Source organism: Nannospalax galili, unplaced genomic scaffold (assembly GCF_000622305.1).
Source record: "Nannospalax galili isolate Female #2095 unplaced genomic scaffold, S.galili_v1.0 scaffold575, whole genome shotgun sequence".
NCBI lineage: Eukaryota > Metazoa > Chordata > Mammalia > Rodentia > Spalacidae > Nannospalax > Nannospalax galili.
In genome coordinates this window covers 905,157-918,732 of record NW_008335442.1, presented here as the reverse complement: position 1 = coordinate 918,732, position 13,576 = coordinate 905,157, and the positions used below count along the sequence as shown (strand labels likewise).

The 13,576-nt window shown below is 38.7% G+C and overlaps 1 pseudogene; it reads right to left on the bottom strand.

Annotated features, from left to right (window-relative positions):
* Positions 1–12,361: 12,361 nt before the first annotated feature.
* Positions 12,362–13,296, bottom strand: LOC103731791 (annotated as a pseudogene).
* Positions 13,297–13,576: the final 280 nt, after the last annotated feature.

Here is a 13,576-nt window from a genome sequence, read left to right as displayed (position 1 = left end):
TGTTCCCCTGGCCAAATAGTAATCTGATAAATGAAGATTCAAGAATAGGCAGGTATTACCAGGGGCCTGTGTGGCATAGTAAACTGGGCGTCCTGGAAAACAGCTTGAGCTGCACAGTACTTTGGTTTGACTTTTCATGGGCCCTTTGTGCTTTAGCCAATTGCTTAAAAATTATCCATGGAACTGCATTTGTGCAGTTTTCTAGCAGACAGTAGTGTTCCTTTCAATATCCCCCATCATCTCTGCCTTTCATTCTCTTCTAAACTTGGACCATAGTTACTGAAAGGTTGTATTTCACTGTTTCTGTGGCAGAGCTGTGTAAACTTGTCACTTCCTAGCCAAGTGACATCAGAGTCTATCATATCATATGTAGCACAGATTTGTATTGGGTGATAGCTTCTTTATTCATTATACATTGTACATTGTATAATTTTAAAATATTTTTACACTTTCATTGTATTTCTTAACTCCTTTGTTTCCCCCTCCCTCCAAACCCCTCTTTGATTTTCTGGTTTCTTGCTGAGAGTTTTCATTTTCCTTCTCGTCACCTTCTCTCTGCTTCTGCTAACTTCTTTCTAGTCCCAATGGCAGTCTCCATTCTTTCCATCTTGTATCTTCTCATTTCCTCTCTCTTCTTTTCTTGTGCTTTCCCTTCTCTTTATGCCTTCCTTTCCACCAAGACTCTTTCTTTTCTTCAATTTTCCTCCTTCTCCCAAACCCCTATGAGTAGCTGTTCAAATGTTTATTCAAATGTTTATTCAAATGTTCCATTTCACTGGGAAGCATGGGAGTCAGAGAGTTCTAGGAGGTGGCAGAGCATAGAGGTGTCAGGGCTAAGGCCTCTTAGGCCTAAGCCAGTCACATGAATTTCCACTTCACTTTGAATAGGATCTAGAGAAGTGGCTGCCAAGGATGTAGACCTATAGACAGTGAATAAATTCCCTCTGGAGCTGGAACCATGAATTTAGTCCTTACCTAGGTGAAAAATCTAAGATCATGACTTATCTGCCCTTGAAATTATCATGACAGAGAGATCATGGAGTCTCTTCAGGACTAATCTAATGATCTTGACATTTTTGAAGGCCAGAGCCTCCTTTGACAACCCAGCTGAAACTTTTAGATCATTTTCTCAGAAAAATACCATTCACTGCATTTTGTTTAAAATGCTAAGGATTTCACAGACCTCCTTAACCTATTCACGGGTTTTCTAAGAGCCTTTTGACTGAAAGTCAGATAATGTAAATTCAAATTCCAAAGAAGGGCTTGTCAGGCAACTGATGTGACAAGTCATAGGGTTGAGAACAGTGTTAGAGCTCTGATGAGAATTTTCTAGATTAAGGAGATATCAGTCAACATTACCTATCTTAGGAAATTTGTTGCTCCCTGTGGACAGGAGCCTTCACTTTTCATGGTCTGTCCATTCTTGGCTGCTTGGAATCCTAGCTGTTATTACATCAGGATCTCCCAGCTGGAGCCTGATCCAGGGAATGTTTACCAGACAGCTGTAGCTTTCCACAGCTTCCTACTCTATTCAGTTTAGGCCTAATACCTAAGGGAGGAGTGGAGTAAGGAGGCCACTTTCTTCATCCAAATGTTCTGACTCAATGTGGCTTCTTTCCACATGAAAAATAAATGTAAGCGGGAAGAATCCCATTTAACCACCGTTGGAAATAATTTATTCTGAGTCTGAACTCTCAGCTTAACCAGTATGGCCTTGTGAATTACCTCATGGTTTTATTTTATCATAGTGCTTATGTTTGTTTGTAGCCTTAATGGAGATTTAGTGCTTTTTAATTAATTACTTTCCTTCTTCTCTCAGCCCATTAGGTCTTCCAAGTTTACAAGCAAAATCAGATTTTCAAGAGCAATTTACTCCTTTCTCTGTTCTGTCAGGCATTGTTTGAAATAGCTTTTCTTCAGTGACTTCAATTAACAGGTACTGCAAGCAATCTTTGTATGAAATTCTGCTCCAAGAGAAAGGGAGCTAAAGAGAATAGCACAAAACCTTTGTTATCTCCAGGGTGTGTGTGGGAGCAGGGACAGGGGATTGCTGGGAATAGAATAAAGCAGGGGATAGGAAGGATAGGCAGGTGGAAAGTCACTAGGTCAAGAGATTAATCTTTTTACTGGCAGAGTTATAGTGTGCTAAGTTCGAAAGGTTCGGATGAAAGCAAAAGGTGCAGGAAGAGCTCAGTTTTATAGCTGGAAACACCCAGGGTACGAGATTCATGTCTGTATCTCCTGTACCTCCCACCTCACCTGTTGGTGGCTGGAATCCCATTGCTTTCTGCTGGGCCAAGGTCTCCCTGGCTCACACTGACAAGTGCTGAGGCAGGCAGAAGGTGACAGTGGGTAATGTCATTAAAAGACTCGGGGAATAGTGGTAGAGGAGCAGATATGAACAAAAATTGCAAGTTTCACAGAGCACATTTTCTTAAAATTTACAAGGGCTAGATTATTCATGCTTCACCAAGAGGGATGTAATCACACAGAATTTTTCACAATTTTTGTCAGGCATTGTCATCCAAACAATTATGATTTTCTCTTTGTAACTGTCTACTAACATGACATGTTGTCTAAGTGAATCAGGTGTGCTTAAACCATGATTGCAGATGCCAGTGTCAGTGAATTATGCTGAGTAGAGGAGGCAGTGTAGAGAAAGACCTGTTCACTTAGCTGAGGGAAATTTGGGATGTCAGACCTTTCCAGAAAGAAATTTTCTGAAGATTTCAGATGATTGGTGGGAATTTGCTTGACCTTCAGAAACATCTCCTTGCTGCCTTTTTTTTTTCATAGAAATTGAAGTAGTGTGGATCTTAAGTATTTCCCAAAGGTCTATGTGTCAGTGGCCTTGTTCTCAGCTTGGTGGAGTTGCGAGGCAATGGAAACCTTAGAGGTGGAGACTGATGAGAAGTCTTCAGGTCATTGGGAGCAGGCCCTTCTCTCTTTCTCTTTCAAGTTCATACAGGAGGTGAGCACCTTTGCTTTGCTACATAGCCCTTTCATGTTGTGCTGCCTTGCAACAGGCATAAAAGCAACTGGGCCAGTGAATGTGAACCGAAACCTCTAACACTGTTTGCTGAAATAACCCTTCTCTTTGTAAGGTGATTATGTCAGGAATTTGATATACCAGTAGGCAACCTGACTGACACAAAAGTACTGTTCTAAAGAACAGCAGCAGAGTGAGTTGGTATCCCATGTTTATATTCAGGTAAGTAACCTGTGTATATATTGAAGGGTTAATGGGGATCTCTTGACTTTTGCTCTCCTAAGAAATTCTACATGACTGCCCATGTGGCAGTCACTCCTGTGAAAGGAAATGCTGTTGGGCCTGTGTGAGTCATGTAATAAAAGCACCAGTGCAAATGGCTGTATAGTTCACAAGAAAAATGGACATATTTGACTATTGTGATCACTGTCTGGGTGTTTGTTCATTCTGATAAAATATTTCTCTTCAGATATTTTTTGGGTAATGAATGCTAGTCTTTGTTGCAGGAACAACAGTACGGATGGACCTTCTCATCATCATAATAAAGGACAGCTGCAACATAGTGGGCTCTAAGTATGGGAAGCATTTGAAGAAAAGATATTCTTTTATGTATCTGTAGAGAGAGGGTCTCACTATGTAGACCAGGCTGGCCTTGAACTCACAGAGATTCACCTGCGCCTGACTGCTAGGATTAAAGTCATGTACCACCACACCCAACAGAAAAGATGTTCTTATTTGAATGGAAATGAGAAACAAGGACCGTGGATAAAAAAGAAGAAATGGGAAGTGGGACTTAATCACTTAGATATGGCCAAAGTCATCAGGCATCCCAGTGTAAATCAGTTTTCTGGACCCATCCTTTCTTGGAAGTAGTTTAGATGGTAAAAAAGGATTATGAATGGAATTCTCACCAGCATCGTTGAGTCTTCCAGTCTGTCCTTTCTAAACTTTTATCATTATTTCTTATATAAAAGTCTTTTTTCCCATCTAGAGTGGCAAGTATCAAAAGATCAATTGCCCCTGCCTCTTCTGATTATCAAGAAAACTTGTTGCAGGGCCAGGCTGGTGCAATGGCTCAGTGGGTAAAGGCCCTTGCTGCCAAGTCTAATGACCTGAGTTTGATCCTCAGAGACCACATGGTAGAAGGAGAGAACTGACTCCCATAAATTGTCCCCTGACCCCCACATTTTTGTTGTGTATGCAAGCAACACTCTCCAATTAAAAAATTTTTTAAAAACCTTGTTTGATAGAAACAATGGACTAGGAGTGCTTCCACCCCTGCCGCAAACCAGTTTCTCTCTACTGCCCCTCTGCAGAAAACAAGAAACTTTACTGGGACTTGTAGATGGTGGCTATTAGCAGATCACTGCAGCAGCCGTTCTTAGATTGACCTTCTTCTATGAGTAGTGACCCTACTCCTTGTTAACAATGCTATATAGACCTGGCAACAGCAGTTTCTACAACTTTAAAAAAATTATCATTGTGTATGTATATGATGTGTGTGGGGGGAGTGCATGTGCCACAGCACACTTGTAGAGGTCATAGAACAACTTTGTGCAATTGAACTCAGGTCGCCAGGCTTGCAGGGCAAGTGCTTTACTCATTGAGCCATTTTTCTAGCTCCCTTCACAATTTTTTTTGTATTGGAGATGCTAACTAGGCCCATCATGCAATTTACCATGCTGATCACATGTTCTTTTTTTCGGTATGCTATGTGTTGGGAGAAACTATATTTTGCTTTTCTTTTATCTTTTATGACAACTGTGTATTCACATGCAATTTTAAGAAATAATATGTGGATTTCTAACACCCTTAATCCAGTTTCCTCTGGATATATATATATATATATATATATATATGAATAATATCACATAAAGAAAATTGACATTGATGCACTCTACTTACTTTGACATTTTACCAATTTTATTCCTTAGATTCTATTTTTGTTGTTGTTTAACTTATATTTTAGCATATATTAACTGCACAAAATAATGGGTTTCATTGTGACATCATATTCACCCCATGCTACCCTCTTATCCTCCCTTCTTCCTCCCCCTGACACTATGACTATAGCTTCATAGTATAATTTGAAGACAGTTATTGTGATACCTCTAGAATTGATTTTACTGCTTAGAATTGCTTTGGTCGTTCAGGATCATTTTTGTTTTCATGTGAATTTTATAATTGTTTTTCTAGTTCTGGAATTTCACTGGGATTTTGATGGAGATTACACTAAATCTGTAGGCAATTTTTAGTAATATAGCTACTCAGAATATTAATTTACCAATTCATGAACATGTAAAGTCCTTCCATAGTCTTTAATTTCCTTTTTCCTATTCTTTATTTAATTTTTGTGCATTTTATACAATATATCTTTATCGTATTTAGATCCCCTGTCTTTCTGCACCCTGCAGTCCCCCCGCTGGATTTCAGGTATTCTGTCATATATATTAAGACCTATGGAGTCAAGTTTGTGTCCTCAGATGTCCCTTGAGAGCTCATCCACTGAAGCTTTGTCAGCCTATCTAACATCACTCTCTTAAAGAAGACCAGCTCTCCCTCACCCAGCAGTGATCAGCTGCCAAGAGTTCCTCAGCTAAAGTTGAGGTTTCTTACCCATTTCCCCACTTCTATGCTGGGTTTTTGTCTGGACCGAGTTTGCATGGGTCTTCTGTATGCTGCCACCATTGCTGTAGGTTCATATGTAGGTCCCACTGTCTTGTGGTCATCCACAATCCCTGACTACTACAGTACTTCTGCCCTCTCTTCTGCAATGGTTGTTTTTCAGTTTCTCACTTCGGTGTTCTAAAATTTTCATTACAGAGGTTTTTCATGTCTGTGGTTATGTTTCTTCAAAGGTATTTCAGATATATTTCTTTCAAAGATATTGCGAATAGGGTATTTTTCCTAACTTGATTCTTGGAAATTATTGATATATAGAAAAGCTACTGATTTTGTATGTTAGTTTCATATTTACTTCTTTGCTGAAATTGTTGTCAGATACAATTGTTTTCTGGGGCCACAAAGATAATTCAATGGATAAAGGCACTTCTTGCACAAGTCTGGAGATGTGAATTCAGTCCCTGGAATGGACATAAAGGTGAAAGGAGAGGCTAACTCCGCAAAGTTGTTCTCTGTGCTCAACATGTATGCCTTAGTATACACACACACACACACACACACACACACACACACACAAATAATGGTGATAATGAAATTAAAATTTTTTAAGCTAAAAAAAGTTTATAGTGGAGTCTGTAGTTTTGTTTTTTACTTTTCTTTTCCCATTTTCATGTATGTTTGTGTGTGTATGGTGTACATGTGTTTTTATACATGCTTGCATATGTGTGCACATACGTGTGTGCACATATGTGTGTGAATGTGTAGGCCTGAGGTTGTTGTTGGGAATAATCCTCAATCACTCTTCTACATTATTCATCGAGGAAGGAGCTCTCAGGCAAACTCAGAGCTTGCCGATATGGCTAGTCTTGCTAGTCAGTTTGCTCTGGGGAGCCCCTGCCTCTACCTTTTGAGACAAGAATTACAGGCAGGCAGCCAGCCCACCAGCATTTATGTGAATTCTGGGCATCTGAATTCCAGTACTCATGGTTGTATGGCAAGTACTTCATCCCCTGAATCATCTCCTCATTCTCATTAGGGTTTTTTATGGATAAGATTATGCCACCTGCAGTAGAGACAATTTGACTTGTTCTTTCCCTTTTATGTATTTCTCTTACATTATTACTCTAGATAAGATTTTGAGCACTATATTGAGTAAGAGTAGAGAAAGTGGGCATCCTTGTCTCATTATGGATTTTAGAGGAAATATTCTAGTTTTCCCTATGTTGGCTATAAGTTTGTTGTATAGTCTTTATTATGTTCAGGTAGGTTCCTTCTACTCCTAGTTTCTTCACAACTTTTGCTGTGAAGGCATGTTGAATATTTCCCTTCCCTTCCCACCCTTCCTTTATCCTGTCCTGTCCTGTCCTGTCCTGTCCTATCCATCTCTGCCAGCTATTTGTATTATAGAAAAAGTATCCTTTGGATTTTTTAATGTTTTGAGTTTTACTTAAAAGACAGATTGCAAAATTGAATACAAAAATAAGTAAAACCATCAGTATAATCCCGATAACCCACTTAAATAGAAAGTAAAATTATAGGAAACAGGCATGCTTTGTATTTGCATATAAAACATCTAATAATTAAGTTTAAGTTGAACTTCATTGATTGTATTTTATGCATATGGCTCTGCAACTTTTTGTAAATTTTTTATTGAATTTTTGTGTATTTCATACATCTCAATCACTCTTAATCATCTTTATACCCCCTTCCCCACTGGCACCCTCCCATAGCCCTCACCCCACTGGAATTTGCACATTCTGTCATTTGTGTTAAGGCCTATCCTGTCAAGTTAGTGTCCCCAGACATACCTCAGTGCAAGTTCATCTCCTGGGGTCTAGACAACCTATCTAGAGTCCCTTGCTTTAGGAAGATCAGCTCTTTCTCACCCAATAGTAATCAGCTGCCAATAATTCTTTGACTAAGATTGGGGCTTGTTGCCTATTCCCACAGTTCTTTGCTGGGGTTTTGTCTCCTTGAATTTGCATAGGTCTTGTTCACACTGACGCAAATGTTGTAGGTGCATATGAGCAAGGTCCCATGAACTTATGGGACTCTATTACCATATGGTCATGAACTTCCTCCCTGGCTCTTACAATGCTTCTATCCCCTATTCCTCAAGGGTCCCTGAGCCCTGGGTGGAAGGAGTTTAATATGAGTCCTGTCCAAGGGCTCACAATCTGCAGACTTTTACTCTCCATGCTTTGTCCATTTGTGACCTTTTGTGTTCCTGGACCTCTGTTGCATGCGCGCGCTTCATTGACGAAAATTGAGAGATGGGTTAGTATCCTCTTTATCCCTTGTTCTATGTTCCATGAGCCTTAGGTGTAGAGGTTGCATTGTAGATGTGCCACTTAGGCTTGGGCGATTCACAGTCAATGTCTGTGTGTGTCCAGTTGTGGAACTCTGTAATAGTCTTCGTCTGTTGCAAAAGAAACTACTTTGATAAGTTGTGATTGGGATACTTGTCTGTAAATATAAGGATCAATATTTTGCACATTTGTCTAGGGATGTGATAGCTTTGGGTTTTCTCTAATATCTAAAACCTCTCCAGCCATATGTTTTGGGCCATATTTACAGTATCACACATGAGTTTCCTCCCACTGAGTGGGCTTTAAGACCAATTAGGTAGCTGTTGATTACCCTCCAGATAAAAGTGCCACTACTGCACCAATGTCATTTGCTGTGTCAATTGTTCATGTGGTTATTATGCCTTGAAGCTGGGGTTGGACCATCAATTGATGCTCTCTCTTAGCAGCTTGCATAGTGCTCTCCAAAGCTACCAGAGCTAGCCTTCAGGGGAGGTGACTTCCAGGTCAGTTCCAGCTCCATTGCTCCAAATCCTGAGTCTGAAGTATGTCCTGTCTTCAGCAATAGTATTTTACCATCAAGTTCTGGGAGACAATCAAGGGCTGTGGTAATAGCCTGTGTAATTTGGGGAGTCTCTTGGAACACCCTGGATAAGAACTCAAAGAAAGGTTTCTCCTGCTTGGTACTGTTTCTTGTCATGTAGCCTTCAGCTATACACATGGACTCATGTAGAGATATTGTATGTGTAATTTTTAGTAGGTTTTTGGACTAATATGATTCCCTCTGGTTTTTTACACTAGCTAGGCATTATTTATCTCTCCTCTCTCTCTCTCCCTGTCTAAACCTCCCTCTATACCAACCCCCTTTAAAGTATCCCAATTTTCCTCATTTCTCCTTGATAATTTATGTCTGCTATCATCCCACCTCTCTTGAGCTCCTTCTTCCCTTTATCCCCATAGTTCTTTGTATAACCTTCCCTCTACCCTCCCATTTAAATACTCCCATTTTACCCACTTCTCCTTTAGTAACACCTGTCTCTTGGTGTTCTCTCTCAGGTTCTTTCTTTTCCTTTACCTCTCTAGTTTCTTTCCATTTTCCTGGTTCCTGCAATTATATCAAGAAATATACTCAAATATAAGGATTTGGTGCTAGGATACAGAAATGAGGGGGAATGTACACCATTTGTTTTTCCTGAGTCTGTGTTACTTCACTTAGTATAACAGTTTCTAGTTCCATCCATTTACCTGCAAATTTTATGATTTCATCTTTCTTTACCATTGAGTAGAACTCTATTGCATAAATGTACCATATTTTCATTATCCACTCGTTGGTTGAAGGACACTTAGGTTGCTTCCATCTCTTAGTTATTGTGAAAAAAGCAGCAACAAACATGGATGTACAAGTATCTCTGCAATAGGATGAGTCCTTTAGGTATATACCAAGTAGTGGTATAACTGGGTCATATGGTAGGCTCATTTTTAGTTTTTTAATAGTTCTCCACACTGCTTTCATAGGAATTGTACGAGTTTGCAATCCCACGAGCAGTGAGTGAGTGTTCATCTTTCCCCCTCATCTTCTCCAGTATTTGGTATCATTTGTTCTCTTGATCTTAGCCAGTCTGATAGGGGTAAGATGAAACTTTAAAGTGGTTTTAATTTGCGTTTCCCTAATTACTAATAATGTTGAACAATTTTTAAGATCTTTCTTAACCATTTTTGTTTATCCACAGAGTGGGAGATATCTTCACCAGCTGACAGAGGTTTAACATCCAGAATATACAAAGAATTCAAAAAACAAAGAATCAAGAAAAAAAAATGACATGATTAAAAGACAGTCTAAGGATCTGAACAGAGAGGCTAATCCACTATCTTACCTAGATTAGGTAAGGTATCCAAGATTTTGTTTATAAATTACTCTGCCTCAGGCATTCTGTTGGAAAATGAACTAAGTAAAATATGTCTTTTCAGATGAACTGTAACAAACAGCTCCATTTTCAAGAATAGCCTTCAAGAAACTTGATTGTAAAACCAAGTTTTCTTATATTCCATTCATTAAGAGATTGCCGAACCTTGGTCTCAGGCAGTATACTTGTATTTGATGCTATTATATATGCTGGTCATTTAGTCTCTTGTGGCCCATCTTACAGCAAGATGCTTAAAGCTCCCAGGTCACTAGTTCAGGTAGTCAGTAGGAAATATGAGAGACTATGGGTTAATTATAGCATGTGGGAAATGGAGACGTCGTGGAGTACAGTGAAAATAATCTACTTGCTCTTGCTGTAGCAATACAGCTATAACTACCTGATTTCCTTTGTATAACCTTTTATTTTGCAAATATACCCTCTCTATAGCAATTAGTTTTCAATGGAAATAAGAAAGAGTCTGTCTTTTGTGAATAAATACTAAATTTCTATTTCTCAAAAGAAAGGAAGGAAGAAAGAAAAAAAGATAGTGAGCATATAATCTGTATAAAAGGTTGGTCGACATTCACCCGACCAAAAGCCATGGTTGGGATGAATACCATGGACCAGATAAAATTCAGAAAACCAAAATCTTCAAACAGCAGTAGTATCTACTTAAAAATCAGATGCAGAAGGTATTTACATCGCATTTTGTGAAGCCTGGCTTTTCAATTAGCTCAAATGATGATTCCTCTAAATTCATTTCATTCGTGTTTTCCCATGCATATACAAAGGGTGAAATGATAGCTGTTAATGGGTTTGCTTCATTAGTGTGAAAGATCTTTTCACATAGTTAAATGATGCCCATTTTATATCAAGGACATTAGGTGCTTCAAATAGAAAACTGGTTTATTTCAATAATGACTTAACATTTTATCCAATTTATGCAATAAAGTACACCTTTTGAAAGTTCATTTTGTTAAAGGTAAAACATCTGACTTTAATGATAATGCTGTTGTGCAAGTTTAGTTTAAAAATCCAATATGGAATATAATTTGTTGTAATTATAATACAAATGCAAATTTAGGTAGAATTTAATTATCTTGGCAAGTGCAATGTTTTCACTATATGAAGACACGTATGGAATGGAAACACACTTGGAATTGATTGGGGAGCATATATAACTCATCACAGCATCTACACTGTGAAAAGCGCTGAACTGAAATAGAAGAAGGAGTTGTCAGCATTTACAACTCTATTCACATACGCACATTTGGAATAATTGAATTGCAAAATTTTGTGGCAAATCTGATATGGAACATGGAAAAGAACATTTTAGCATGGTATTATGTGCTCCTCTTTTTGTTTCCAATCATGACTCAGATTTTTTTAAATGTTTGATTGAGCCTTTAAAGAAGCATTTTCTTAATTAATTCAAGTGTCCTAGAGAGTATTGAATATTATTGTACATAAGTCCTGAAAAATTAGATTGCATTTTATTTCAAAAATCATTTAGAAATCCCTAATCAAAGTACTCAAGAAATGGATATCAAGAAAATTTCAATTTTAAACCTCTTAGCACACTGCCATTATGGAAACAAAGTTTGTGTATAGGGAGATAATGTGCCTCATCATTTATTAGCTGGACAGCATATATGAGAGCCCAAACTGTGCATAAAGCTTAATTTCAACAATCTGTAACTGTATGTTATACAATCTCTCATTTTAACTGGAAAAATGTCCAGTCTATACTGAGACAGAACAAACTTGAAAATGCCTTTTAAAACATTTCAATTTAGTGAACTGTTCAAAGGCATCATAAATACATACAACTTAATTAGTGAATTTTATCAATTAAAAACATTCGTTGAGGCCTATAAATGAAAGCAGAAAGAGAGTAGTCTTCAAAATATGTATGCTGAGGGCTGGGAGTGAAGCTCGTGGCCGTGTGCTTGCCTGCCATGTACAAGGCCCTACAGTTGATCAGTAGAACTACAGAACAGGTGAAATATTTATATCTTTTAAAATAAAATAATTAGAATAGAAAACATTCTCTAATTAGAAGGATTTGTTCTAGACTTACCAGGTAACTGAAAGGAAAGTATTTCCTCAGCCAAAAATACTATCTTCAGAAAAGAATCAGTTGATTAAAATTTTTCATTTGTATTAACTATAAACTGCAAAGTTGAGGACTTAACAGGCAATTTTCTTTTTGTTTTTTTTTTACTCTTATTTTAGAGTTTGATAAATATTTGGTCAGATCAGATCGGTGAAAGAAACTGTCATTTGCTTCCTGGAGTTACATTTCCTTGGAACAGTCTGTTCCTGGTTGGCCACCAAGATTTAAATACAGCATCACCTAGATTTCAGCCTATATCAAGGCGGGCACAGCATGATGTCAGACAGTCATGGCTGAAGTAGTACTCAGGAGGAACGAGTTGCACATCAGCGGGGGATGGGGGTGGGGGGTGAGTGGGTGAGGGGGTGAGAGGATGAGGGAGTGCAGGGTGGTCAACCAGGCGATGTCATCAGGTAATACAGCTTCAGTATCCCCCATTGTGAGTATATTCTTCCATATTGATGGTTTCAGGCAGCAAAGAGGCCCTCCAGTTTCTCTTGAAGCTGAGAACGGTGATCATCTCCTCACCACCCAACTTCAAGTCAAAGACCTGAAAGTTCTCATGTAAGCATGAGGATGTCACAGACTTGGGAATCACCTTCACAGACTTGGGAATCACCTCCACATTCCTCTAGATGTGGAACCAAATCAGAACCTGGACTGATGTTTTCTGTGCTTTGCAGCAATCACTTTAATCTTTGTATTCTCCCAAGCTTGGTCCAAGATCCTCTGAAGAGTCCAATGGGCTGTAGGCCATGGTGGTGATGCCCTTGGAGTGGCAGTACTGGATCAGTTTGTTCTGTGTGAGGTATGGGTGGCACTCAACCTGACTGGTCACTGGTTTATGTTTCAGTCTAGGTTTGTTCAAGATCCTTTCAATCTGGAAGTGGTTGAAGTTGGAGATACCCAGGACTTTCACTAATCCCTAAACCACCACTTTTTCCATGACCTCCTAGGCATGTAAGAATGTTATTTTACTACTGAGAACGTTGCCTTTATCATCTTTGGGAACTGACTTCTTCACATGTTGAGATGACCAGTGAATAAGATAGAGGTTCACACAGTCCAGTTTCATATCTGTGAGGGTCTTCTGAAAGGCTTCTTCAGCAGTTTTTTCTCAAGGCAGGTGGACCACAACTTGCCAACAATGAAGAGGTCCTCCCATCTCTTTGATCTTCTCTTGGATGGCTTCTCCCACCCCATTCTCATTAAGTATGCAAACGCAAAGTCAATCTGGCAATATTCTATATCAATGGCCACCTTCACAATTTCTTTGAGTTGTCCTGGGGGAGGCTTCCAGGTGCCCAAGCCCACAATGGGCATTTTGGCTTTGGTACTGAACTGCACAAAGGTGGCCATGGTTGTTGCAGAAATCTTTCTGAGATGGATGACTATGTCATAGGCAATTTTATTATATTGAATAAAGACATTTTCATAAAAATGCCAGTGTTATGGTATGAGACAGACATAACTAATAACCTGAGCAAAGTACAGGACTAAGTACAAAGAATTATTATTCTGCTTATGTAGTTTTAGTTTTAGAAAATCATTCTGAAAACTTCTTACATGGAAATAATGTTATAATGATTTTTTAAAAGAATTTCATATTTAAGAATAGCTTGAATATAAAGATTTTAGT